Source organism: Acipenser ruthenus, chromosome 18 (genome assembly GCF_902713425.1).
Source record: "Acipenser ruthenus chromosome 18, fAciRut3.2 maternal haplotype, whole genome shotgun sequence".
NCBI classification, from domain to species: domain Eukaryota; kingdom Metazoa; phylum Chordata; class Actinopteri; order Acipenseriformes; family Acipenseridae; genus Acipenser; species Acipenser ruthenus.
In genome coordinates this window covers 20992501-21018578 of record NC_081206.1, presented here as the reverse complement: position 1 = coordinate 21018578, position 26078 = coordinate 20992501, and the positions used below count along the sequence as shown (strand labels likewise).

General features: G+C 37.3%; 1 protein-coding gene across 3 annotated transcripts in view; it reads right to left on the bottom strand.

Moving 5' to 3' along the window:
- Window positions 1-26078, bottom strand: part of LOC117402260 (mitochondrial 2-oxodicarboxylate carrier-like) — a 198648-nt gene that overhangs the window by 113219 nt on the left and 59351 nt on the right. Inside the window, exon 1 of one of the 3 annotated variants that reach the window (XM_034003518.3) lies at window positions 18738-18847. The exons of the other annotated variants lie outside the window; for them this stretch is intronic. The gene's annotated coding sequence lies outside the window, so the exon portion shown is untranslated. Of the gene's footprint in view, window positions 1-18737; window positions 18848-26078 lie in introns of those variants that run through there. 3 annotated transcript variants of the gene reach the window in all.

Genomic DNA, 26078 nt, shown 5'->3' with positions numbered 1-26078 from the left:
GACAAGAGGATCACAGGAAAAAACAAACAAAAAAAAAATAGTAAGCAGCAGCAGCAGTTAAATCAAATGTGTTCACATCAAGTTAAATAATAAACAGTCCCCCATCCACCTTCAGAACCCCTCTTTAAACAGACATTTAATTTACTCTCAGATTCACTTCCTGGAATTTGACTCCAGTTTTTAACTTGATGACTTGTTATCTCGTTGGACCTGGTAAGGACACAGAAAAACGTTGCTTTGTTAAAGCTTCATTTAATAAAGGACCCACATTTCCTTCCACATTTATCTCGTACAAACTATTAACCAATGTTTGTTTCCCTTCCCTCTTTCCTCTGGATTGCCTTTGATAGATCCTGTACAGCTTTTTCTTGGAAATAAACAAAAATGACAAATGTGATTGACAGGGTTTAATGGAAATATGAAGCACTGTATTTGGAGAGCAGGTCAAAGATGGGTTAGTTTTTACTGATTGCTCCTACTTTTACCTCGCTTGTTTTTAGAGACGTGTTCTGACACAAATGCCAGCAAAATCTATCCTAGTGAAAGCTGGGGCTGTGTTTATGTTCCTTGCAAAACAGAAACCTGTTGCAGAAATTTAACCTTGCTCTGTTCTGGAACCATGTATCCAGATTCAGGTTCTCTCTATTGTATAGAGAAATAATATTTCTTTTTTAATCTCCCCAAATTCAGATACAGATTGTTTTCTCTTGTTATAAAAGTTTTCATTTACAAATTTGTCACTGTAGAAATCTCTGCAACTTACCTTGAACCTGCCTTATATTGTTAAAAGGCCAGAGAACTGGCCAACAATTCACAATTTGCATAATAGCAGATCACTCCTTTTATCTTGAATTCTAACACTGCACACAGTTCTCTTTTAAACCAGTGCAGCACAGTATATCGTTCATCTTTGCAAAATCTGAATTGGTTGGTGCAGAATGGTGATGATTTATTGTTCTTTCTTGGTTCTGGGTCTAGCTGGCAATGACACATGTCCTCATTAAAGCAGGAAAAGGTTAAAACTGCATTCATTTCCTTATCTCCTAAGGGAGGAAGCATATCCCTGGGCCTTATGTTATGTAGCATATACAGTAGGTATGAGTTAGGAAGATATGTTGAGGAAACTGAATTTATTTAGCTTTGAAGAAGAAATAGTGGATATTTAAATGGTTTAAAATCCTAAAAGGAGTTCAAAATAACCCTTACATTTCAAGCACAGCCTGCATAGAGAGTGACTTAGGATGGAGGGCAAGATACACCTTATTTACACCAAGATGAACAGTTAAATGTATAGAATGGATTACCAAGCTGTCACTGAGATCCCTTTAAAAAAAAACCAAAAAAAAAAACCCACTAGAAACAAGTTCTGAGATCAATCAGCTGCTAGAACCCAGACCAGCACTGATGGGCCCAAAGGCCTCCTCTTGTTTGTTTTCACACTTACATTTCTATCTAAATATTAAGAAGTGCTCTTCCAATTGTGATCAAACTTTCTTTGGGCATTTCTCACCACAGTTTCTTGAGGGTATTCAGAGTTATGTCCTACGATTGGTTTGGCTTCAGATCCGCTTGCCTAAAATCTTTGCATGGAAATGCTGTGTGCACATGTAGCTCACATGTTTAAGAACTAACATTGTCGGTAGAGCTGTGAAATCTTTGAGACCACATGTCCACTGTTTGTTGACACCCCCCATGCCCCTTCCTTTTTGTCTCAAATCTGTCTGCAACTATTTGCATTTTAAACTTCCTTTACTTTCTACACTAAAGGCCTGTAAACATTTTCTCGTCTGATGCAAATCAAAGGCCATTGATCAGCCTGACACACTGCAACTGATGAGAAATTAAATGATGCAAATGCTGGTGCTAACCATGTAAACAGGATGCCTCCCTGTTCAAGTCCTTCCTGAATCAGATTTTCCATATATTCCTAAATAAAATAAGGTACTTGACATTTTCCCAACAGACTCTACTGTTTAATATAATGTACTGATTTTTAAAACAAATGTGTTGCCTAACATATGACAAACATCATACATGAGTCGTCACAAAAGGTATATTAAATACATTTCCAAAACATTTTACTTGTACAGAAACAGCTCATGCGATATCTTCGAAAAAAGGACATGTTACAATATATATCACACAAGACACAATTGGGGGGCATTTCATGAATAAACTCAAACTTAGTAGCTTAGTAGCTTAGTAGCAAGGGATCATTACATATGGACCAGGAACTACCTTACCATCTCCTTAGATGAGGTTCCCTCCAGGCAAGCAGACTAAACCTCTCAATCGTTTGTGATATTTTTGTTTCCTAATTTATGAAATCGACAGAACTTTTTCATTTAAACCTCAAGAGATCAATCAGTGGACTTATCTTTTTAGCCTAGTATGACCCTGTACAGTATTACAGAACTACATGCGTTAACATGCAGTACACCTTGAACTCTGTGAATTCCCCTGGACAAGGAAAGATAAATCTGTGCTTTAACTAGAATACAGAACAGAATGTATATCCTTTCATGGTCTAGATAAAATAAGAAACACAAATGCAAATACGTTCTTTATCACACAATATTTTTGTTTGACTACAAGACGTGATAATAATAAAAAAAAAAAGTAAAAAAAAATCATACTGGAGATGAAATCTTGCTATGTGCTGGAAAGGTTCACTTTGTCGCCAAAGGTATTGGCGGTTCAGTAAGTAAATTCAGATCTGGGTTTAACAATTCCAGCATAGTCTATATGCTGTGCTTATAGGGGTAACCAAGACAAAACATCATTCCCCATCACCTTGATTAATCTCATGGGGTATTCATTTTTCTAAACTGGGAAACACTACCTGGCTAAGATACTGAAATCAGTGTTTTGGCCAAGTTTTTCCACCAGATATTCACCAACCACCACCCACAGCGGAGACTAGGTTTAATGAAAACAGCACTATATATAAAATGTCTTCACTTTTAAAAAAAAAAAAAGTTATCAAATAGAATTAAAACCTACTGTGAAAACTGACTGAGCTTAGCAAAGTTTCGACAGACAAACTGGGTTTTGGTTTATGACGTCACCCTCTTGCCTGAAAAGATTAGGAGCATTGGAAAAGTTCCATGGCTTCTCTCAATGTGGGTACACAGCTGAATGGTTGATCTGGACTGAACAGTGAATGCTTTTCAGCTTCGTCGCCATTCACTCTTATCAAGATATGCCATCAGTTCTTATCTCCTTTATCGGAGGATAAGAGAACAAAAGGAAGAAGAGCAGTACTGTCACCTAGTGGAGAGTGCAGTGAGAGACACAGGGAAGGGAACCCAACAAGAGAGCCAAAGCATGTGACACTGCAGTAGCAAAGTTACAATTAGCTTTTGTCTCCAGAAAGAAAAGAGGCATTACCAAATGCAGCTTAAGGTTATCCTTGAGGGTTGCACAGAAGATGTAATGGGGGGATTCTATCCCAAAAGTCACCGTTTTGGAATACTGGGTCCTATTCAAAAAATATGTTATTTAATGTTGTGTATGGAAGCAAATTAACGATAATACTACAATTATTAATACTACTCCTACTATTTACTTAACAGGCCTTTTCCGTTTTTTTTTTGTTTTTTTTAAATTTAAAATCAGTTAAATATCCATCCTTGTGATCAGGCCAAGAAAAGGAAAAATAACCAAACTACCCCATATTGCAGTTGCAATGTACTGCAGCTAATAGGAAATCCAATGGTTATTTTACTATATTGCAGTTTAACTATATATATATATATATATATATATATTTTTTTTTAATAAAAATTAATGTAAAAACTGACCTCAAAACAACAACAAAAGAGCATGTCTGATGTTTTTACAAAGCATGTGCAAACTCAAAAACTATGAATGCCCGATGCTAACAACTGGAATTGTGCTGCTTACACAATAAAATATGTACCCGAGTCCATAAAAGGTGATAATGGACTCAATTATTGGCAGGGAACAGCAATAAGGAAAGTTTAGTAGGGCAGTAAATTCTTAATTACTTGTTAACACCAAGTGTCTATCCGGAGAAACATTTTAGAACACTCTTCCGACAGAGATCCATTATGGCCTCTGATCATTGAAGGGCTAAAGGATGTTGAAGTTGTGGCTCCACAAAAGTTGTGTTCTTTTATAAAACAATCCATGGGGACCAGTAACACACCAAAGGCTGCAATTTTATTCAGTTGTTTTGTGGCACTGCCATATCCTAATTATGTATTTATCACTTTCCACTGACTAAAGTTCAGCTCCACTTCTAAAACCACAGATGTTTATGGTTGAATAGCCTTAAGAGTCGCCAGAAGGAGTTATTGATGGTTGCTTTGTACGGTATAGAGTCACTATATATTGGAGGGTCACACCAATCATAAAAAAAAACTTTCAATGTTAAATATAAAATACAAACAGACTGTCTAATACTTCGTACACCTAGACCACATTATTCTGCAGTATTATATTCATAACACATGGGTTTCAGCATATCCTAAATAAACATACCAGTATTCAGTTCATTATAATGACACAGCATCATAAGTGTAATGCAGTTTTTTACCAGTATAGTCAAATGTAGTAAACTATAGTATAGCCATACAAATTAATCGTAAACTATAACATATCAGTCCTAATGTACCATGGTAAACCTTTATAAGGTAACATTTATTAGAAACTAAGGCAAGTTTCTGTCCGTGAAAACATTTGTCTTCATTTCTTTTAGTTTTACCTTAGAATTGTGATTGAGCGCTTTGAAATTGTGGATCAAAACATTTAGAAGGGTAAAGCCGTGCACTTCAACAGAACGGAAGGAAATTATTTTCACCAGAAAAAATAAGGATGTACGGATGTTTAGTTCACAAACATGACCCCTGGTAAAAGAAAGAAAAAAAGGAAAAGAATCCCAGAAAAACAAAAACAAGCAGTGGTGTAGCACAACGATGAGCAGAGGAGAAAGCTGCAGACAGTGTGTGCGCATCAGCAGAGTCCCCAGGGCTCTGAGGGATGCCTGCAGCAGCACTGAGAGCAAATACCTGATGTGCAGACAGGGTGTTATTGTTTGGGCATGGTCGCTGCTATCACAGATGTTCTTACTGAACTGCTGACACCCACTGACTTACCCAGCACAGGGACTTTATGCTCAACATGTGTGTCTGTGTCTCCTAAGAGTTTTACTGGCCAGAATGACTCAATTAAAGTGATGCTATCTCAACCTCCCGCTGATAAAATCTGCAATTTGATGAATGACGTTCATACTGAATATGACAGCATTATTATTGGTACCAAAGATACCAATAATTATTGATTTTTCCAAACTTCCAAAAGAACCAGCTTTTGGGAGTGTGTGTTGAATACTCTGATATATAAATACATTTAAGTTTGTTACTGTTTGGGAATACGGGAAGTTCAGAATAAACTAATAGTCATTAAAACATACTTTTTAAATGCCTGTGTAAACAATGTCATGATACCAATAGGGAAAATTATTTCTCAAATTCATTCTGGCATAGTCAGTTAAGTATGAAATATGTAAGTATCATATGGTCAGAAACGATAAGTTTGGATTGTCAATTAAGTTTAGATAATCAACTCTGCACTATCGTAGCAATTATGAGTACCAGTAATGCAAGTCGTAAATTAATAGACTAAACAAGCATTATACTGGGTGCCTGTGACATGTACACTGGTACAGTGTACCAATGCAAGCTTGGGGGGTCTCCTTCATGAGGCATATGGTGTACTATTGCTTTTGGCCTTCCTCTATTTCATCAGTTAAAGATACAGCTTTATAGGAACCTTCTGTAAATACACAACCCAGGATGCCTAAAGTCTACTGTGCCTAAAAACCATCAAATCCTTCTAGAATTCAACCCCCCACCCTCCTTTTAATACCCAACTCCCTCGTCCACCAAAACTGCCTTGCAAGCCAATTACTTCCTTGCAATACACAAAAAACACACGGCCGATGGGGGTTCAAAGGTCAAAGCAAGCCAAATCACTTTGCAACCATATCCATAGTCTAGCTTTAGTCTCACATCTCAAGTTTTGAAGGTGAATGATGTATCCCTGGCTGTTCTTCGAATGTGTAAATGTGGTATAGCTAAAAAAAAAAATTAAAATTTTTTTAAAAAAATTAAAAGTGTGAATTTCCGTGACCTGGACCTGTTACAAAACTCCCTCTGTCTGTGTCCATCCTGTCAGTGCTGATGAGGGTAATGAGGCAGAACCTGTGTATTTTAACAGACCCTGAGATCCAGTAACCTCCTTAATAGTTTATTTGATTTCAGAGCTGCTGTCGAACAGCCCCAAACCTGCTCCGAATGACCTTACATGCCTCAGCACAGCACCTGAACAGCAAGAGGCAGGTGAGTTTTAGGTCCTGCAGAAACCACAAAGATAATTCTGCTTGCAGAATGCATAACTTATTAAATACGAGATAACCCGAATAGTATGTAGCATGCATAGTTTGGATCTGGAAAGTAAAGAAGTACAGGTAATGCTGCTCCACATAAAACAAAGGTTAAACTGACAGTAAAGCTCCTCATATACTATGAGTTGATTTTTTAATTGTTGAGTTACCGCCAGTTTCTTCTTCTCACCTAAAGAAGAAACAGTGATCTTTAAAGCCTGTGTATTTGTTTAAGAAGAATTTATAAAAAAAAAAGTTACCAACAAAAATATATTTGTCGGTTTTGTAAAATATTATGTAAAAAGACGTTTAGAACTAAAAACTGTTTTAGCCCTCTGAGAAAATTTGCCATAGCCTTTCAAAAAAGACAAAAAATGTGTGCTTTATTTAAAAATATATATATATATATAATATATATATATAATATGAAATTTCAAACTGCCTCTAGTAAAACTAACAATGCCATCAATAATAACAGCTGAGCAATTACGCGCAACAACAAAACATTATTTCATCTCTACAATTGAATATAATCTGTAGTCTCCAGTAAGCAATTTATTAATCATACAATTACTGAACAGTATATAATAAAGTGCCTGCCAAGTAACTGTGACAACTTCTCCACTTATGTTACCGTGGTTTAAAATGAACTGGATTATTTTACCACCCGTGGGAGGCAACTAAACGATTAATATTTCCTATTATTTGAAGATATTTCAAATGGGTTGTCATTGGGTTGCATTCCAAAAGAGGCCTACCTCCCCCCCATTTGCTTGAGTGGAAAAGTGAAGGATGTGACCCTTTGAGTACTGGTACATGTTAATTTGAAAGAGGTCCTAACACTTTTAATGAAAGGAAAGCCTGCATTAGTATAGCTCACACCGTTTTCAAGGGTTACCTGACAGGGAATGGTTGTAAGTCAGCAATAATATCTAACAAGGGGGGGACAACATTGACCATGCTCATCAAAATAATTTTACATTGCATCCCTGACTTTGCCACTTATCCCGCTACATGCTATGCTCTGCAAGTGTCATTTGCTAAAGACCACATATCCCCCTATGGTTCTCATATGCAACACCTTGAAGCATTTCTAATTCAAATCCCCTCTGTATATAATGTACCTCATTTCACCAGGGCTTATACTTGGTTACAAATTATTAGGGTGGAGTTTTGAGAATAAATATTTCTGCAGAAAAAACATCCCTTTTCTGAAATAAAATCATTAATAGGCATGTTAGTGATAAAATAAGGTTGTAATTAGAAGCAAAGGTAAATAAACTGGAGTGTTTGGCATTGGTATAGTGAAGGACCACCAGGGGGGTTCTGTTTGCTCAGGAGACCACGAGGCTTGGGATGGAATGTAAACAAATATAGAGAGCTGGGCAGAACTGCAATATGAAGAAAAATGAAGCTATGCTGATTATTATTTTTCTGGTTCACTGATGGAATTTAAATTATATATATACAGACGTGCTCAAATTTGTTGGTACCCTTACAGCTCATTGAAATAATGCTTCATTCCTCCTGAAAAGTGATAAAATTAAAAGCTATTTTATCATGTATACTTGCATGCATGTCATAGAATAAAGCAAAGAAGCTGTGAAAATAGATGAATTATTGCTTATTCTACAAAGATATTCTAAAATGGCCTGGACACATTTGTTGGTACCCCTTAGAAAAGATAATAAATAATTGGATTATAGTGATATTTCAAACTAATTAGTTTCTTTAATTAGTATCACACATGTCTCCAATCTTGTAATCAGTCATTCAGCCTATTTAAATGGAGAAAAGTAGTCACTGTGCTGTTTGGTATCATTGTGTGCACCACACTGAACATGGACCAGAGAAAGCAAAGGAGAGAGTTGTAAAAAAAGAAAATAATAGGCAAGCATGGTAAAGGTAAAGGCTACAAGACCATCTCCAAGCAGCTTGATGTTCCTGTGACAACAGTTGCAAATATTATAAAGAAGTTTAAGGTCCATGGAACTGTAGCCAACCTCCCTGGGCGCGACCGCAAGAGGAAAATCGACCCCAGAGTGAACAGAAGGATAGTGCAAATGGTAGAAAAAGAACCAAGGATAACTGCCAAAGAGATACAAGCTGAACTCCAAGGTGAAGGTACGTCAGTTTCTGATCGCACCATCCGTTGCTTTTTGGAAGAAGACCCCGGAGGACTCCACTTTTGAAAGAAAAACATAAAAAAGGCCAGACTGGAATTTGCTAAAATGCATATTGACAAGCCACAATCCTTCTGGGAGAATGTCCTTTGAGTCAAAACTGGAGCTTTTTGGCAAGTCACATCAGCTCTATGTTCACAGACGAAAAAATGAAGCTTTCAAAGAAAAGAACACCATACCTACAGTGAAACATGGAGGAGGCTCAGTTATGTTTTGGGGCTGCTTTGCTGCGCCTGGCACAGGGTGCCTTGAATCTGTGTAGGGCACAATGAAATCTCAAGACTATCAAGGCATTCTGGAGCGAAACGTACTGCCCAGTGTCAGAAAGCTCTGTCTCAGTCGCAGGTCATGGGTCCTCCGACAGGATAATGACCCAAAACACACAGCTAAAAGCACCCAAAAATGGATAGGAACAAAACATTGGACTATTCTGAAGTGGCCTTCTATGAGTCCTGATCTGAATCCTATCGAACATCTATGGAAAGAGCTGAAACTTGCAGTCTGGAGAAGGCACCCATCAAACCTGAGACAGCTGGAGCAGTTTGCTCAGGAAGAGTGGGCCAAACTACCTGTTAACAGGTGCAGAAGTCTCACATCCGCCTGTGAGAAACTCCTGCCTGCAGAAGCCACGGTTTGTTAGAGTGCTTTTGCCTGGCAGTGGGTCATACTAAAGTAGGTAAACTGTAATTGGATCTACTCCTAGAGGCTGATAAGATAGTCATACTAACATCAGCGTATGACCTGTACATACTTCTCAACTAGAGAAATCATAAGTTGAATGGCAAGACGTTCGTCTTTGAACCGCAAGGTTAGTGGTCCGCGTCCAGCCCCTCCCTTTCCATTTTACTCAATGGGTGGTATGCCAAGCCATTTCACTATCGGTGCCTCCACTATTTCCCCGTTGTCACAGATATGGATCCCGAGTGGGCAGGTAATAATTGTTCAGCAATGCACCTTCTAGCAGATATAGGCTTGGTTACACTAATGGGGATAAATAATGGGACACACATGTTCCATGACCTAATTAATATTTTTTAAAGTGGTATTCGTTTAACATGGATAATATATAGGTTATAATATATAAAGTTTATAAACCATGCCAAGATAAATGTATGTACCTGTAGATCTACTGTATAAGCAATAAATGTGCCATATCAGATTTTAAACGAGAAAGACTACAAACAAATTTGCCCATTTGTGTGACCATGCCCATGTCCTTCTTTGTTTGTCAAACTCTCAATGTCAAATTCACCCACTGGTACTTTAAGTTGTTTGAAAGTTTATTTTAAAATTGATTATTCAGTATAGATCTGATCAGTAAAAGTCACAGAAGGTGGCGTGCTAATAAGTTGCTAGTGTACTTAAAGATCCACAACAAAAAACTTTGTAAACAGGACTCGGAGTTTTCCAAAATGTTGGCAAGTATGTAGTTATCACCTACTTCCAAACAGCCTTTTATCCAGTTAATCAGCAGTTGCAATGCAAACAGAGTACAGCTGTTTCTTTAAAAAAAAAGGGGGTGGGGTCCAAATGATGGGTGGGTAGTGGGGAATGATTAAATGTAAAAGTTCTTGAAATGTACCTTTGTGTGCATTTTCAGACTTGTTTTTGACCCGGACACCCGGCTCATTTCACAACATTTTACATCAGTGATCAATTACACTTTTTACCTGAAATGTGCTCTACATGTCGACCAGACCATCCATAATGCAGGTTTTTTACTTTGATGACCTAATACGCATTGATAGGCTCGGAGGCCAGCAATGAGGTAATGAACAATGATGTGTGGAAGGGTGGGTGGGTGCAGGAGGCTTTTTTTTTCTCTCTTTTTGTAGCAGGCCTCACGTTCATCATAAAGTATGCCAAGTCGCAGCGCTTCTACAGGATGGAAACAAAAAGGAAATGGACAGATCTATTTAACAGTGTGTCAGCCTGTAACAAAACAGTGATTAATCACTACAAAATTGTAAGCACCTGTAGAAGCAGCGGGACCATGCGCTCGCAAGTCTTGTTTCAACAGCACCACCCAGAATGTCGTACAGCATTAGGTATTTTAAATGCTATCCCGGCAAACTGACATCTTTCACAGACTGGGGATTTCCGAATCACATACAACTCCCTGCTTTGTTTTAAATTAATGGGGGAGGATGCATGTGTGTGTGGCTCCCTGGACTTTAAAAAAAAAAGTCAAATTACAAAGCCGGTTCAGTGACTCTGCAAACAAGTCTGCTTGAGACCTGACCCCTTGATTCAGAAGGTTGCAAGTTCCCTACAGTCCCTCAGTCAGACAAGGACCTGATTTACCTAGCATGTATGTAGGCTATATTATGATTAGGGCTTGAAGTTTTCGGTTTTAACCAAAAATAACCTACAAAAACACCCGTGAATACCGATTTAGAAAATGTGTTTTTATTTTTTTAAACCGATAAACCTGGGTTGCGGCAATATATTTTAAATAATGTCAAATCATTCACAACTCTCTTTCCACATAAGAAAGGCAGGCAGTGTGCAAAGACATTGCTACTGACCAGTCATCAGTTGTTGTGGACCTACGTAATAGAATACACTCATTAGAGTGACTTGAGACTGTGGTGGGTTGAAAAAAAACAACAAAAAAAAATGTATATATATATATTCGTTATTGTGTAGGACCAATACATTCAGGACCAGTAATTACTTTAAAGTTAGGTTAACATTAATAATGCACGTAAAATAATCAAAATTAATAAAAACAACATCATTATTACAATAAAATAATAATTATAATAAATACAAAAAAAATACTTACTGTTAAAAAAGCAAATAAATCAATTGGTTAAAATCTCCTATGAGCATTAAGCTTGCTTTGCAGTAGTATTTACCTTCTAATTGTTTGCATAAAGTTATTTAAGGGTCTTGTATTTAATAAGGTTTATTGACAAACTAGGAAGCGAGTTGAGCTGAGAAGTTGGTAAACAATGTGTACAATGTGTGAGCTGCAGTGATACAACTGTGAGATTGGAATCTGTCTGCATCCAGCTGAATTACTGATATAATCCAAACCCCAGCATTACAGTGTGATAGATACATGGCCGGTAATGAGGCGTACAAATCATTCTGTTCCTTCTCACAATTCTTGGATTCAGAATGTGTCAAGAGTTCTACATTGCCTGAATCCTAAATGTGGACATCCTCACTTCAACACAGTAAGTTAATGTTTGTATATGTATTAGTGAAAAATGTAATTATGATGAATGTATAGCTGTGCTCTAGGGCAGTAATACCAGTAAGCAAAATCATAAATCCACTAGAGAAGCTTGACTGCTTGATGGTGGAAGACCAGAAGAACTTTGTCTTTTAAATTATGTTTTACATTCTACAAGGTCTATCCAATTAATCTAAACAGTGGCAGATGCTCTTCTGTCCTAAGGAAGCATGCCGGAAGTCAGGCATTACATAACTGCTTCATCTGGTCTTAAAAGGTGTAGTTCCAAAAGGTGTGGAAATCCAGACGATGAACAATTCATTCATTTCTAATACATTTCCTCTGCTTTGTAAAAATCACAGAATGTGCAACTATATAGAGCAAATGAACCATACGCAGTTAAACATCTGCTACAGTGCTCTGCCTTCAGACCAACAAGGACGAAAGGACCGCTGTACAGAAAGTCACTACCTAGAATTCTTATTATAAAATGAAAATTTTAACTAAACAACAGATGGGGGCAGTAAATGATGAGGGCAGTCAATGTATTTTAATAACTTAGTTACTTTTGGCCCACTGTTCTGAAAAGTTATGTTTTTGGCCTGCATGCCAAACTAGGATCTCTTAGCAGCGCAAGGTTAGTATTAGTTGTAGAGATTTGTTTACTCAGGGAGAGGCAGATAAATTGTGCATTTATCATAGATCCTTCAACGCCACTCAAGTCCCAATGGTACACATTTCAATTTTGGCCCAAAGCGCATCCCTAATATTTATTACCTACTACTATGAATTGCTGGCCTTAGGGCTTCCCCACCTCAGGGAGACTGAATGGAAAAAAGTAAATAGGAAAACTGGTAGGAAAAATGGCCTGAAGCCCGTAAAGGTTACTCACTACTTCTTAGAAATCCATCTAAACCGTGCTGAACACTAAACTAAGCATGAATGGCACGAAGCCAATAAAGTTGTGGGTTAAGGATAAATCGCTTGTGTGATTTTCAGTCATTTAAAACATTTAACTCAGAGTTGTATGGGTTCTGCAGTGGGTATGTGTGTCTCAATTAAGTGCTAATTAGTTGCCCAGTAGAAAGAAAAAAAATCCTCCATTGAGTTCATTTTTTTTCACAATAATCTGTGTGGCTAAATGCACAAACAAACAGGCACATACAAACAGAATGGGTAGCCTGCGTTTATAATAAATACTACTCAAGTGGATTTCAGTTCATATATCGGATTGTGAAATTTCAATTCTCTCCAAGCACATGCTGCGGATCTACCCCACCCTCACCATTACACAGCAGTTGGCAGTCCTGCACATTATGGCAAAACATGTATTATAACAAGCTGGGAATGCAGCATAGTTTTTGGTTAGTCAAAATAAGATGCCCAACCTGTGATGGGTGGCTGCTTGTACACAGTAACACAGCTGCATGGGACCTGGGGACCTGGCAGCGTAGCAGTGGTATTGTTTTATCCACATTCAAACCCATTTGGCTGATATTTGGTGCCATTAACCTCCAGAGTTTAAGCAGTGGCCTTCGCAATACAGTTACACCCATTTTATGTTGCTTGATTAAATCAAGATTTTATGTTTGGGTAGAGAAAAAAAAAAAAAAAAAAATTCAGTTACATCAAACCCCAATTTTTTTAAGGGTGACCTAATTCACTATCCTCATTTCTATGAGCATAATGCATCCAAAAAACATTTAAAAACAAATAACTTTACTTTTTTTAACTTTACAAAATTAACCAAGAATTTAAAACATTTTCACATAGACTATCTTCTGTAGTACTGGACAAACTACAACAGGAATACAACACACTATTTGTTATTATTATTTGTTTATTTAGCAGGCGCCTTTATCCAAGGCGACTTACAGAGACTTGGGTGTGTGAACTATGCATCAGCTGCAGAGTCACTTACAAATACATCTCACCCGAAAGACGGAGCACAAGTGACTTGCTCAGGGTCACACAATGAGTCAGTGGCTCCACTGAGTCACTGGAGGTGGGATTTGAACTGGGGACCTCTTGGTCATGTTTGTTAGTGCAGCAGTAGAGACACAATCCATATTCGATATGACCCTGTCAAATCGTCTTCTGAATTATTATTAAGTGTAAAAATAATACCATTTGTCAAAATGAATGTTAAACTAATAAATACATATTGAAATAAAATAAAATAAAAATACTGGACTGAACAGTCAGGTTTACAATATTATTTCCTACTGGTGAGCTGTAAAGTTAAGAATAGTAAAACGTATTTGCAGAGGGTTCTTGTTTTTAAGAGCTTGTTAGCATGGGTACAATCCACCTTCTACCAAGTTCAGCATTTCCAGAGGTTTAACTAAAATACATTTTAAATTAAATATGCTAAATATAGAAAATATGGCTATAGAAACAAAAGGTATGGCACAATACTCAACTGATATAATGCATGGTACCAACTCTATAGTGTAGCACATTAAGATAATTTACTGAAATCTAGCAGTTATCGTGAGCCAGCAGTAACTCTGTCTTAATGCTAATGGAACTCACAGCAACACTTGAAGTGTTTTCTGAAGGGGAGGGAGACATGTCTGAATACTAAATTAAAAATGAAACGGAAAACGCATGGTAGAACAGTAAGTACACACACACACACAACTTTATTAATAATAATAATAATAATAATAATAATAATAATAATAATAATAATAATAATAATAACAATAATGATAATACAAATCTATAATAAAACTAATTTTTTTAAAGGCTTCTGTTTAAAGAAATAAATTACCTCAGACAGCATGCCAGCAAGCCAGTTTAGTGCAGTGTTTCACCGGTCCAGGCAATAATTATCTCATCATTCGTGCTTTAGTTCTCCTTTTTGTACACACACATAAAACAAAAAGACAGCTCCCACTTTTTTTCCAATCCCCCCTGCCAGTCTTTGTGGAGATTAAGTTTTTATTTCTGAAGTGGTTTGTACATTAATCTTTCATACTCTTTGTTATAGGATTGTTCCAACCTTTTGTTGAAGACAGTGGTTGCATTAAGCAATCACTATATGAAAAAAAGTATGAAATGGCCTGCTACATTTCTCCTTTTAAAGAATCCAAAGTAAGGGATATTAGTTGTTCCTCACCCACTACTTACACACCCTTATTAAAAAAAAATGTTCCTGCCTAGGAGCCAGAAGAACCTGGACTGACCTCAACTAGGCAATCTGAGAAGCTACTCGATGCAACCCAGCTGTGAAACTTGGGTAGAAGTTCAAGAACACATTGGAAGCGAGGTGTCGCGTCTTACGCGTCTTGCGCATCTCCGGTTGGGGAATCTATTCCTAAATTGAAAAAAAAAAAAAAATCTAAAAAAATAAATAGCAAAGGAAGAGGCAGAGGATTGGAAATGATCTGGAGAAGGACTTCCGTGGGATCAGGAGGTCGGATGGAGGGATCAGCAGGGGCTTGGGCCAGTTCCATCTTGAGGAGCTTTCCAGCACAGAGGTGTGCTTTGAAGCGGCAGCTGGTTGCCGTAAAAATTTTGCTGACCCTCGGCGGCATTCAGTGAGATCTCCAGCTGCTCCTCTCCATGGAGCTCCTAGCACAGTGTTGGGTCCAAGAGCCAACACCTAACAAAACTAAACAGTCTCAACAATGTGACAATTTACTGCCAGTGAGGTCTAAAGACATACAGCGTGTAAGAAATAAAGTACAGAGTAAAATAATCTCTTCTTTCTTTCTTTCCTACTGTAAGTTTAAACAGAGATGGGCTTTTACTGCCTTGTGGTAGAACCGCTTTAGCCAAAACGATGTTGTAGTTTAAAGTTACCAAATAAAAAAAAAAAAACATGTAAAATGTCAACACGTTGAAACCATTAATGTGTACAGCATCAAATGAACATTTTATCATTCAAGTGACACAATGGCAAATATCTTGTGAGAAATAAAATTATGAAAATTAATAAACAAACAAACAAACACATAATCTATGTCAGTTCTGTTTCTAACCACATGTTAACAAACAAACCAACCAATTATTTTAAAATGGCTTTTAAAATTAATTTGTAAATTGTTTAAAAAAAAAAAAAAGTGGATAGCTTTTATTGGGCTAGCAAACAAGTTTAGAATGTACGAGCTGTCAACCTCATGAAGGGACTTTCAACATCTTTTTTCGTCCAAATAAAAAGGCAACTTCAACATTATTTATTCGTTTTCTTCTCTGGATATAGCTTACAAGTTTAAAATGAATACATTTGCAACAGACAGCATGGAATGTAATGCAGTAGATATTGCATTACAAGGTTTATGTACGGGATAAACAATGATAAGTGTTGAATTGGTAAAAATAATTCACTGTCTCAAGTGCAATCAAATTGCAAATCAGAAAAGTTTAATGTAGAAGAATCGCATGCTATTTGCTGGACAGTAAGAGTTTAGTGTTTTGTTCTGTAATTTACTAAACATAATCCTTTCCTGAGAAGCAGCTGTAATGAAAAAAGCAATAGCGCCAGACCTTGCAGTTCACCTCACAGTAATACAGTGTACTGGATTGTATTTGTATTATGAATTTCTCCAGCCTTTAGACTTGGCATCTAGTTTGTTTGACCTAGTCTAAACAAGCCAGTCTGTACAGTGCATTGAAGTTGATGCAAATATAATTCGTATTATACCTTGGAGCTTGACCATACTTACAATAATTGTATATTATGTGCATGGCAAAAACATTGCCAATTCAATTATGTATACCTTTCAAAAGAGTTTGTTGTCAGAAAATCACATTCTGAAGGGAAAATGATTAAATGACTAAACTATCACTAGTACTGTTTTATTAGTTGATAATGGTTAGATTTTGTATCAAATCTAGGGAGGGAGGGGGGTGGAGGTAAATGAAAAGCATGTTCAACTGCAAATGGAGGCCCAGGGTACTTGCCGATGCAATTCCTTCTCTCCAAGTGTTTATTTTGGACTGGACTGGCGGCCAACTGTTTGCAATTGGCCCTTTACAGGGACGAGTTAGGATATGAACATGAAACTTTCCCTTTAAAAAAAAGAAAAAGTGTGCACACTATCAATATTAGTTCCAGCCTCCTTTCGTTTCCATCCTCTTTGGCACAGGCCCAAGCTGCTGTCAGACGACTGAAGAGAAATTTCAAAGGCAGTAGCTTTCAAAAGACAGAAATAAAATAGTGGGGAGGAGGCCCCCTCAGGATGGAAATGTGCACCCCCCACCCACCTTTAAAACCACACACACTCTGACGATTTAGATTTGCTCTTAATAACTGCCCAGGCCCTGATTGCCTAGGGATAGTGTGGTCGGAAGCTCTCACAAGTACTTCTACTTAATCAGATTGTTTCCATATAGTATACCCATCCAAAGTGGCAAGGAAGGAAAAAAAAACAACCATTTTAAAATTAATTAAATGTCACTTAGGATATTCAGCTGTAGTGGTGATTGAGTAACAGAACGCTAAATAAACAAATATGTGCTTCTTATTTGTTCTACTAAATGTTGACCCTGAGCTAAAGAAGCAGAGACTCTGTTAATGTATAACAAACTCTTTTCAACACACACACTAACACACAAAACCCTTTTTATATTATGCTCACTGCTAGGCAGAAGGTACACCTGAGCCTAAGCATAACAGTTCAGAGCGTGCGGAATGCCAACTTGGCATTTCACTTCGGGGCAGTCATTAGTCAATTTGTCATACGGCGCGCAAACGCAAATTACTAAATTATAACTGCGGATGTGCAAACCTCCAATGGTTCTCTACCCCAGGCAAACAAAGTATTTCCAGGCTCAATAAATTTGCCAGCAGAGTCTGAGCTGCTCCAGTCCTCACAACTCACAGGGATGTGTTATGTCAACAGGAGCTGATAAAGAACAACCCGCAGTGCGGGCCGTTCTTTATCAATTAATTGTTTTTTTGTCCCTGCACCTCCGCGTGAAACAAAATAACTAGATGTAGCGGACCCTTTCTCTTTGAACTTGATGTCAACAGGAGTTCACATTAATTGAGTGCTCCCTGCAACAATACAGAATGAGCCATGGACACAGAGACATAAATTGATATGCTGGGAGACACAGACTTTTATTCATACCCATAACAGAGCTGCAAGTACTCTTACATACTATGTCCCAGCATTTATACAATAGCCCTTAGTTCTTCAATGAACCTAGGCTTTAGTCAACATCCTTATAGCCTTAAAATACATATATTTTACTTTTTAGTGTTGTTGAATATTACATGACATAGTAACTATTAAGAAAGTGAAACTACTGCAACTCTCTCCCAGAAGCCATGGAATTCATCAGCACATTCAATAACACATTAAAAAAAAAAACCCTCCAGTTCACATATTTTTATTTGGAATCCTGCAAGAGCATTGTATGTTAAAATAGCTCATTGTTTTTGAAGATTTGTCAAGACTTTTATAACCTGAGACTTTTTAGTCTTTTAAAATTGCCCGTAGAAAGAAATATAAAACTATTTAACCAAACCAAAATGTTATTTGTAGGGTTATTTGATTCTCTTTCCAGTATCAATTTTGCATTACCCCCCCCCCCATTTTTTTTTTTTAAATTATCACAGCTTTTTTGTTTATGTGCTAAGCTGCAGCTTCCACCTAGTAGTATGAGAAGCTAGAAAGAACACCTCAAGGATATTCACAATTACACAAGTCTTTTTTTTTATCCACTGTATGAACAAGTAGCAAATACACAAGTATCAAATATTTCCCTATATTGATTTGTAAGTGCTATTTCTTTTCTCCTGGTAAAAATAATAATTACAATAGAATTTAACCAAAAATACACACAATTGCTGATGTTTTGTCAGACAGTGTGTTCTAGTCACTGATGAATGCTCTGTGATGGGTTAAAGGCCAGAACAACAATACACAGATAATACACTATATATACTGTATATATAAAAAACACAACATAACAAATCTTTTTTTCTACAAAAATAAGATCTTACCTATTTGATCTGCCTTAGACTACTTCGTCTTCATTTGCTTAAAAAAAATAACAATGGAATGGGCAATAGCGCAACCAGTCTTTGGATTTGCAGTGATGCTTGGAAAGCAGGGAATATATTTAAAAGTTTGTGTTGAAGACCTCAATTTCATGGTCCATGGATTGAAGTCTCCCCAAACCCCATGGCAGGATGTGATATCAGCAGGGTGGTTCTGCAATACATACGACAGCTAGTGTGTGCTGCTGTTTAACTTTCTGAAACCAGGCCGAATACAATACAGAATTATGGAGCACAACACATTGTTTCTACATATCCAGTGGGGACCTACAAATTATTCTGAAAATGATCAGAACTGGCGCCTCATTAATAATAAAAGAGGACCAAATAACACATCATGTCATTTTTCCCTTGATCTAAATAGATTTTGATAAGTCATTACTTCATTGCGGTAGACTAGTGGTTACAGCTCAGGACTGTTAGTTAATTGCAGTTTCAAACACAGATGCATTTTTTATTTCATCTAACAATCAACAGTCCTAGGCCTATTTCATTTCTAAACAAACCTGGCAGATTGCAGACACAGGTTTATTGAAACCTGCAGCACAGAGTGATCAATTATGCTGCATCTGGTCTGTGTGAAGTTTACAGCCTGTAGTAGCCAATCACAGCCTGGAGGCTTTAAGCTATACCTGGCTTTCAGGCAGACAAACCTCTGTTGATCTCAGTCTCACCTTTCCTTTTGCAAGCACTTATTTCAGTAACTTTAGCATTTATTTTGTATTGCTTTTTAGAAGAAGCAGCTGCAAACATACCTTTTATTGGACCAATATGTGCTGTTTAAACTCAGGTCCCGGTCACACACACACTAACATTTGTGGTCTTGAAACCTTGTGCTTTCAAAAACTTTTTATTACTTAAAACAAATCTATGGAAATACATACAGTAGTTTTCAGTGGTGTGCATATGTACTGACAAGCTCTATTAATTTAAATGTTATTTACTACAGTAGCATTCAATTAATTTATTCAGATTAAGTGTTTTAATACAGGGGTAGTCCAGATTATCTCCAGTTCTGAATCCAAGTGACCATTGATTCCGGTCATCAATATCTAAAGAACAATTGAACTGAATTAAAAGTCGTGCCATTGGAAGTTAAGAATGTATGTAGTTAACAAACAACAATGCATACCGTCAGCAAATGATATGAACCTGCAATAGGGGCAGCAGTGTGGAGTAGTGGTTAGTGGTTAGGGGCTCTGGACTCTTGACCGGAGGGTTGTGGGTTCAATCCCCAGTGGAGGACACTGCTGTTGTACCCTTGAGCAAGGTACTTTACCTAGATTGCTCCAGTAAAAACCCAACTGTATAAATGGGTAATTGTATGTAAAAATAATGTGATATCTGTATAATGTGAAATAATGTATAATGTGATATCTTGTAACAATTGTAAGTCGCCCTGGATAAGGGCGTCTGCTAAGAAATAAATAATAAAAAATAATAATAATAAACAAATGTACCCTCATTCTAAATGCAGCCAAGATATATGTTTGCAGTTGTTCATAAAGCCTACCATATGGCATGGCTCTGGTTTCTTATGGAATAATTACAGACCCTGTCTGAGAGTTCTGAAACCAAAATCAACTGGGAAATACTGTCTTGTATCCCGTTGTACCAACAAACTGAACGATCGAGAAATAGGCAAGTGTGTGGTTTGCTCGTTTTAAACCTTACTCTTGTGTCATCTGTAAATACAAGATCCTCCCTGGTGTGTTGCATATTTGTATATTACTATTTCCTGTGCATCACCAATCCCTAGTTTTGGAGATCCGTTATTTTACACTACTCATTTTTGTTTTTGTTGAACTATTCAATGTTAAACCTCACAGGACGACAGTATCTGTAGTGTTGCGCATTTTCATTTTTTATCTTTAAAAAAAAATAACTGGAATTTTTCTGAGTTTATTTTACATAATAAAATCAGTAAAAAAATGTTTTTAATTGAAATAACAGTAAAAATCCGGGGGAAATAAATCTCAGTATACACACTTTACATGTGGAATTTGATGCATAGCAGTTCTGGTTTCTGATTAAGTTCAATCAGAATCTGTGCAAGTCGAAGCCACATTTTCCCAAGTTACCTGGTACTTTGCAAACGTTTGGGCAATCGCTGTGCTGACGGGAATAAATTTAAATATGAATTGCAATTTAATAAATATATAAAGTTTAGATGTCATCTTTTTCTCATACAAACCTTTTCTGTCTGACTACTAAAATCATGGTGGCAAAGGTTAATTTTCTGGAGATTCATCTACTTCAGATAATGAATGGGAAATGCTACCTATTTTCTATGCTTGTAGAATGCGCAGGTTATTCAAGTAATGTGAAAGGATACCTAGATGAAGGGAAAGGGGGTGTTATTCTTGCAATGGTAAAGTGAAGGCATCCCAGGTAAGGGGAGAGTTCAGGTTACTGCAAAACAAACCTACTGCAGCTGCCACCATTATTTGAGAAAGCTTTTTTTCTTTTTTACTGTGTCCCATCCCTCTGTCCCACCACCTCAAGATGTGAGGTCAGAGGTAGAAGCCAGTAGAAGAGGAAGTAAATATTTACCAATTGAATCTGCAGCTCTTCAATGACTTTCATTGCATGATCATGCAAGAGAGCCGTAATACAGTAATATATATGTTTGTAAATCCAAGCAAAGGGAGGTGGAACAAATTAAGTTACTCTGTAACTTTCTTTTGGTCTGTGTAGTTCATATTTTTTTATTCTTATTATTTTACTTTTTCAGGAATGGTGCCTCTTCCATGGCTGGGAGGCAGTAATTTGTTACAGGCATGAGGTTTAAAGGCCCCCCATTATCTGGGATAGGATCACAGGCAAATCATATCAGAAGACACACTGTTTAAATATAGCTATAATTACTGCAATCATTTCTTTCAGTCTTTTTTCAGTTTTTTAATTTTTAATTTCTTCATAATCCCATCTCTTCGTGTGGGCAAAAACCTGACAGTTGCATGACAAGGAATGTTTCCCTTTGTAAAAGCATACTTCCTCTCTGTGTAGTTTTAGACTAATTGAAATGTTTCCTATTGAGCTCAATCAAGAAGGCAATTACCTAATTATTCGCTTATGCCTCTCCAGCCCCTGAAAACAAATAAAAAGAAAAAACTGCACAGACAAGCATGCTGGAAGCAGGAGGGCTTTTCTTCCCTTTTCTACCTTTCCTTTTCATAAATGGGCTGTTTAGAAAAGGAGTCTGTGTGCCCTTTTCTGGGGCCATTTGAGATGGTTATGTTAAAAAGAAGGCAGCTAGATTATGAATCTGTAAATAACAATTTAAGATGCATTGGTTTTTTTCCCTTAACACCGTGTTCCTCATGAGTGTACAGGATTTTGAAAGATGTACTTGGCGGTGAGGACTGGAAGCAAGATTGCATAGCTGCGAGCAGTATTACATGTATGTGCTTCTTATGTATGAATAGCTGGGAGACATAGAGGCTAAGATACTGCAAAATGCACACAAAATAGGCCCCTAAAACAAACAGAATGGGCAACACAAAAACAAAAAGCACAGAATAATTGTCCCCAGTTCATTTTTTACAAAAGGCGTCTTCACTGCTCAACCACCACGTTTATCCTACTTGAAAACTAGCCTTTCAACTGTATCCAAATGAGAAACTTCACCAAGCAGAGAAAGGATTTTTGCAAACTGGAAATTCGTTTTTCAGATGAGACTGGGGAAATTACCTCTATTAACCTTGAGTGACCTTAACAAATTTGATTGAAGTCCACAAGATTAGCAGCTCATCTACAGATAGGACAAGACAGACAGTATGTGGTATAATTAGCCCAGCACTTAAAGTACCATTTATTAAAAGTAAATTCCTGAATCTAGTATTCCAGTGAGTCTTCAAAAAAATTAATATGCAGGTACAGCTTTGGCAAAAAGTTTCATCACCTAGAATTGTAGCATTGAGACATAATAAAAAAATTAAAAAAATATTAACATAATTTAGATATTGTATTTAACATCATGTAAATCAAAGAAACTACAAAATGATATTGCAAAAAGTCATAATAGTACTTCAGTATTTCATGTTAGATTTCAAAATGTCAGTACTGGAAAACTAAAAGTGGTATGTAATCCAATATGTTAACATTACATTACTTCAGCAGGTTTCATTTGACTTTATAAAGCAAAATTAGTTCATTCTATAGGGTGATGCAAAAGCTTTGGCCATAGCTCTATACTACATGTGCAAATGTTTAAGAATGTCTTCAATGAAAAACTATACTTCTAACTTGAAGTGACTGTAGAGTTGCACAAGGCTACTTGTGTGTTCTGTGTTATTTGCTATCAAGGTTTCCACTTAGATCAGTATGCATTATACTATTGAACTATTCCAGCACAAATGTTTCAGAAAGATATCTCTTGCAGAAGGTGGGGAAACATTTCAATGTTGCACAGGCTTCAATACACAATGTTTTTCCCCTTTGGTGCATAATACTAATATGCATCCCCACCTGACTTCCCTTTTATTTTTACACAAAAATACTAAATATTAAATTGATTCAATTAAAAAAAGTGTACCCTTAGTTCTAACACAGGGCTCTTTACTGGTACACAGAGTTGTCTTGCTGCCCCATTGGCACCCAGTTATGAAGTGCAAGTTTTCCATTGAGCCAGTCTGGTTCACCCATGTTGCCCCAATTCATCCACATCAGGTATATTATATACATATGGATTTCTCATGTCCTTTATGGCCTGTTCTGGGTCCATCAACATTTTACACGGAGAGCAGCAAATCTTTAAAGTAACTTATCATAGTCCTTTGCACACATGTAACATCTACCAGTTAGACACCAGCAAAACATGCTTTATAAATACAGTCACAAATGTTTAACAGCATTACCAGTATTGACTGCTGAACCTAAACACAGCTTTGAAAAGCACATTGTTATTGGACCACTTATTTTGTTTTCCAAAAATTGCCACTATTTATACCTGGTCCAATAATTCAAAGCAGCCGAGCATTTGAATTTTGTTTTTTCCCAACACTCAGGTCAGTAACTAAAAGATTAATTCATTGGGTTCGATTTTTTAGTTTCATTTTTTGAATGAGTCCATGTTGCTTTAGTTTAAAAATCAATAATTCAATATATATATATATATATATATATATATATATATATATATATATATATATATATATATAATCACTCCTGTTTATTTCAAAGCACACATACCATAGCTTTATTCATCCAAGCATGCAAGCAAGCCCATATTTCATGAAACATGTGCACTACTGTTGTCTAAACACTCTGCTGTATGACGGTTAGTGCTCTGGCTTGAGATCATGGAAAGCAGCAAATCGTCAGTGCTCAGATGCCTGGTCCCACACACACACACACACACACACACACACACACACACACACACATACTGTATATTATATGAGCGAGATAATAGAATACATATGCTGTGTATATATATATATATACATAATGTAGCAATTCATGCATTTGTGTTTATGTACTGCATTTCCTGCTGTCTGTTTGTGTGTGTGTGCTGTGTGTAATTCCCTCCCCGTTGTGTTCCGCCATTGCTTGTTTACCTTTTGCGTGTGTATTCCCGTGCCATGTAACCCGCTGTTTGTTTGTCTTCCCTGGTCTGTTTCCCCATTGGTTGTTATCTGTCTGTCTTGATTGGTTGTTGTTCGTCTGTGCCCATTGGTTCTGGTGTGCGGATGAAGGCCAATGGGATGTGTGTCAGCTCTGGTACACTGTTCTGCATAAGGGGCGGAGCTGAAGCTATAAGGCGGTGCTGCAACGCCAAATTGTTGTTGTTCTAGGAATGCAGTGAAGCAGTCTGAGCAGTGGTCTCTCAGTGGGTGCTGGAAACAGCGTCCAGAATAATAAAAAGAATTGGAACTGAAACAAGAATGTCTTCTCCATTTTCTTCCTCCTGCCTAAAACGCTACACTGGTGTCAGAAGGGGACACAGGTACTTCAGCATGCACTTGGAAGCATGAAGCCTTTAGCCTGGTGAGCAAGTCCGAGGGCGGACTTGAGGCTGGCAGGGTAGAGTGTAGCGTGCTACGGGGGTAGGGGTCAGGGTTGATAGGTGACACAATCAAATATGAAGACATAACCCCGATACCAGCGGTATCGGCGCTATGCTTCAGTGCGGGAGGTCCGCCTGTGAGAAACCCCTGCCTCTAGATCAGGTCGACCACATGGGGTTAATTCAAATTTTTATAACCCTGAAATCGTTTCGTGTTTGTGGTGGGGTTGTCTTGCAAATTATCCCATCGCGATGAAGAAAATTCACTTAACCTGAACCTGATCTGAAGATCAGCTGAAGACACAACCTAACTAGCGGTGAGCAGCAACGTCACAGTGCACGTCAGTCTTCCAATTAAAGCTACAGTATCACATTAGCTGTAGAGTACACAACAGAGTACCATCATTTTTTATGTATTCACAATAAATAACACATCAAATAGCAACCTAAATATTCTACATGTGATTAATTCTAACAAATAATAACATTCATAATCTGAATAATGCAACTGGTCCAGAATGCTGCTGCTCAAAGAATACTGACAAGTACAAAACAAACTGAACATATTACATCTGTCTTGCATTGGATACCTTTCAAATATCGGGTTATTTTAAAGATTCTTCTGTTGACCTTCACTGCTGTCTGGGGAACTGGCCCGAAATATTTATCGGACTTGCTGCATCCCTACATCCCTAGGCGTCAGCTGGGCTCTTCAAGCTCAGAGCTGCTGGCTGTTCCCTTGACCAGGTGTGTTACTATGGGAGGTCAGAGTTTCTCCACTAGTGCTCCTACACTTTGTAACTCGTTGCCACTAGTTGTGAGAGGCTCTCATTCTCTTAAGAAATGTAAAGCACTGCTTAAAACACATTTGTTTTCTGCAGTGCGGTCATTTGTGTTAAAATGTCTGGCAAAAGGAGACATAGAGGTGTTAATTCTTATACTTCACAGATGTTCCACGAAGCAATCAGCTAAACGCCGTTTTGTTTCTTGTGCAGTTTGTTAAACTTCACACATACATACATACATACACACATATATATATATATATATTACGCACACACACACACACACACACACACATATAGATACATACATACACACACACGTACAACTATTCCTTTACTGGTGCAAGTAAAAGTCTCATGAATAGCAAATGAAGATTTTGACCCATTGTATCAGCATGCTCCTGCCCCACATGAATCATTTCAAAGTTTCTTGATAATACTTTCAGACCCATTGTGGAATCTCTCCCTATATTTATATATATATATATA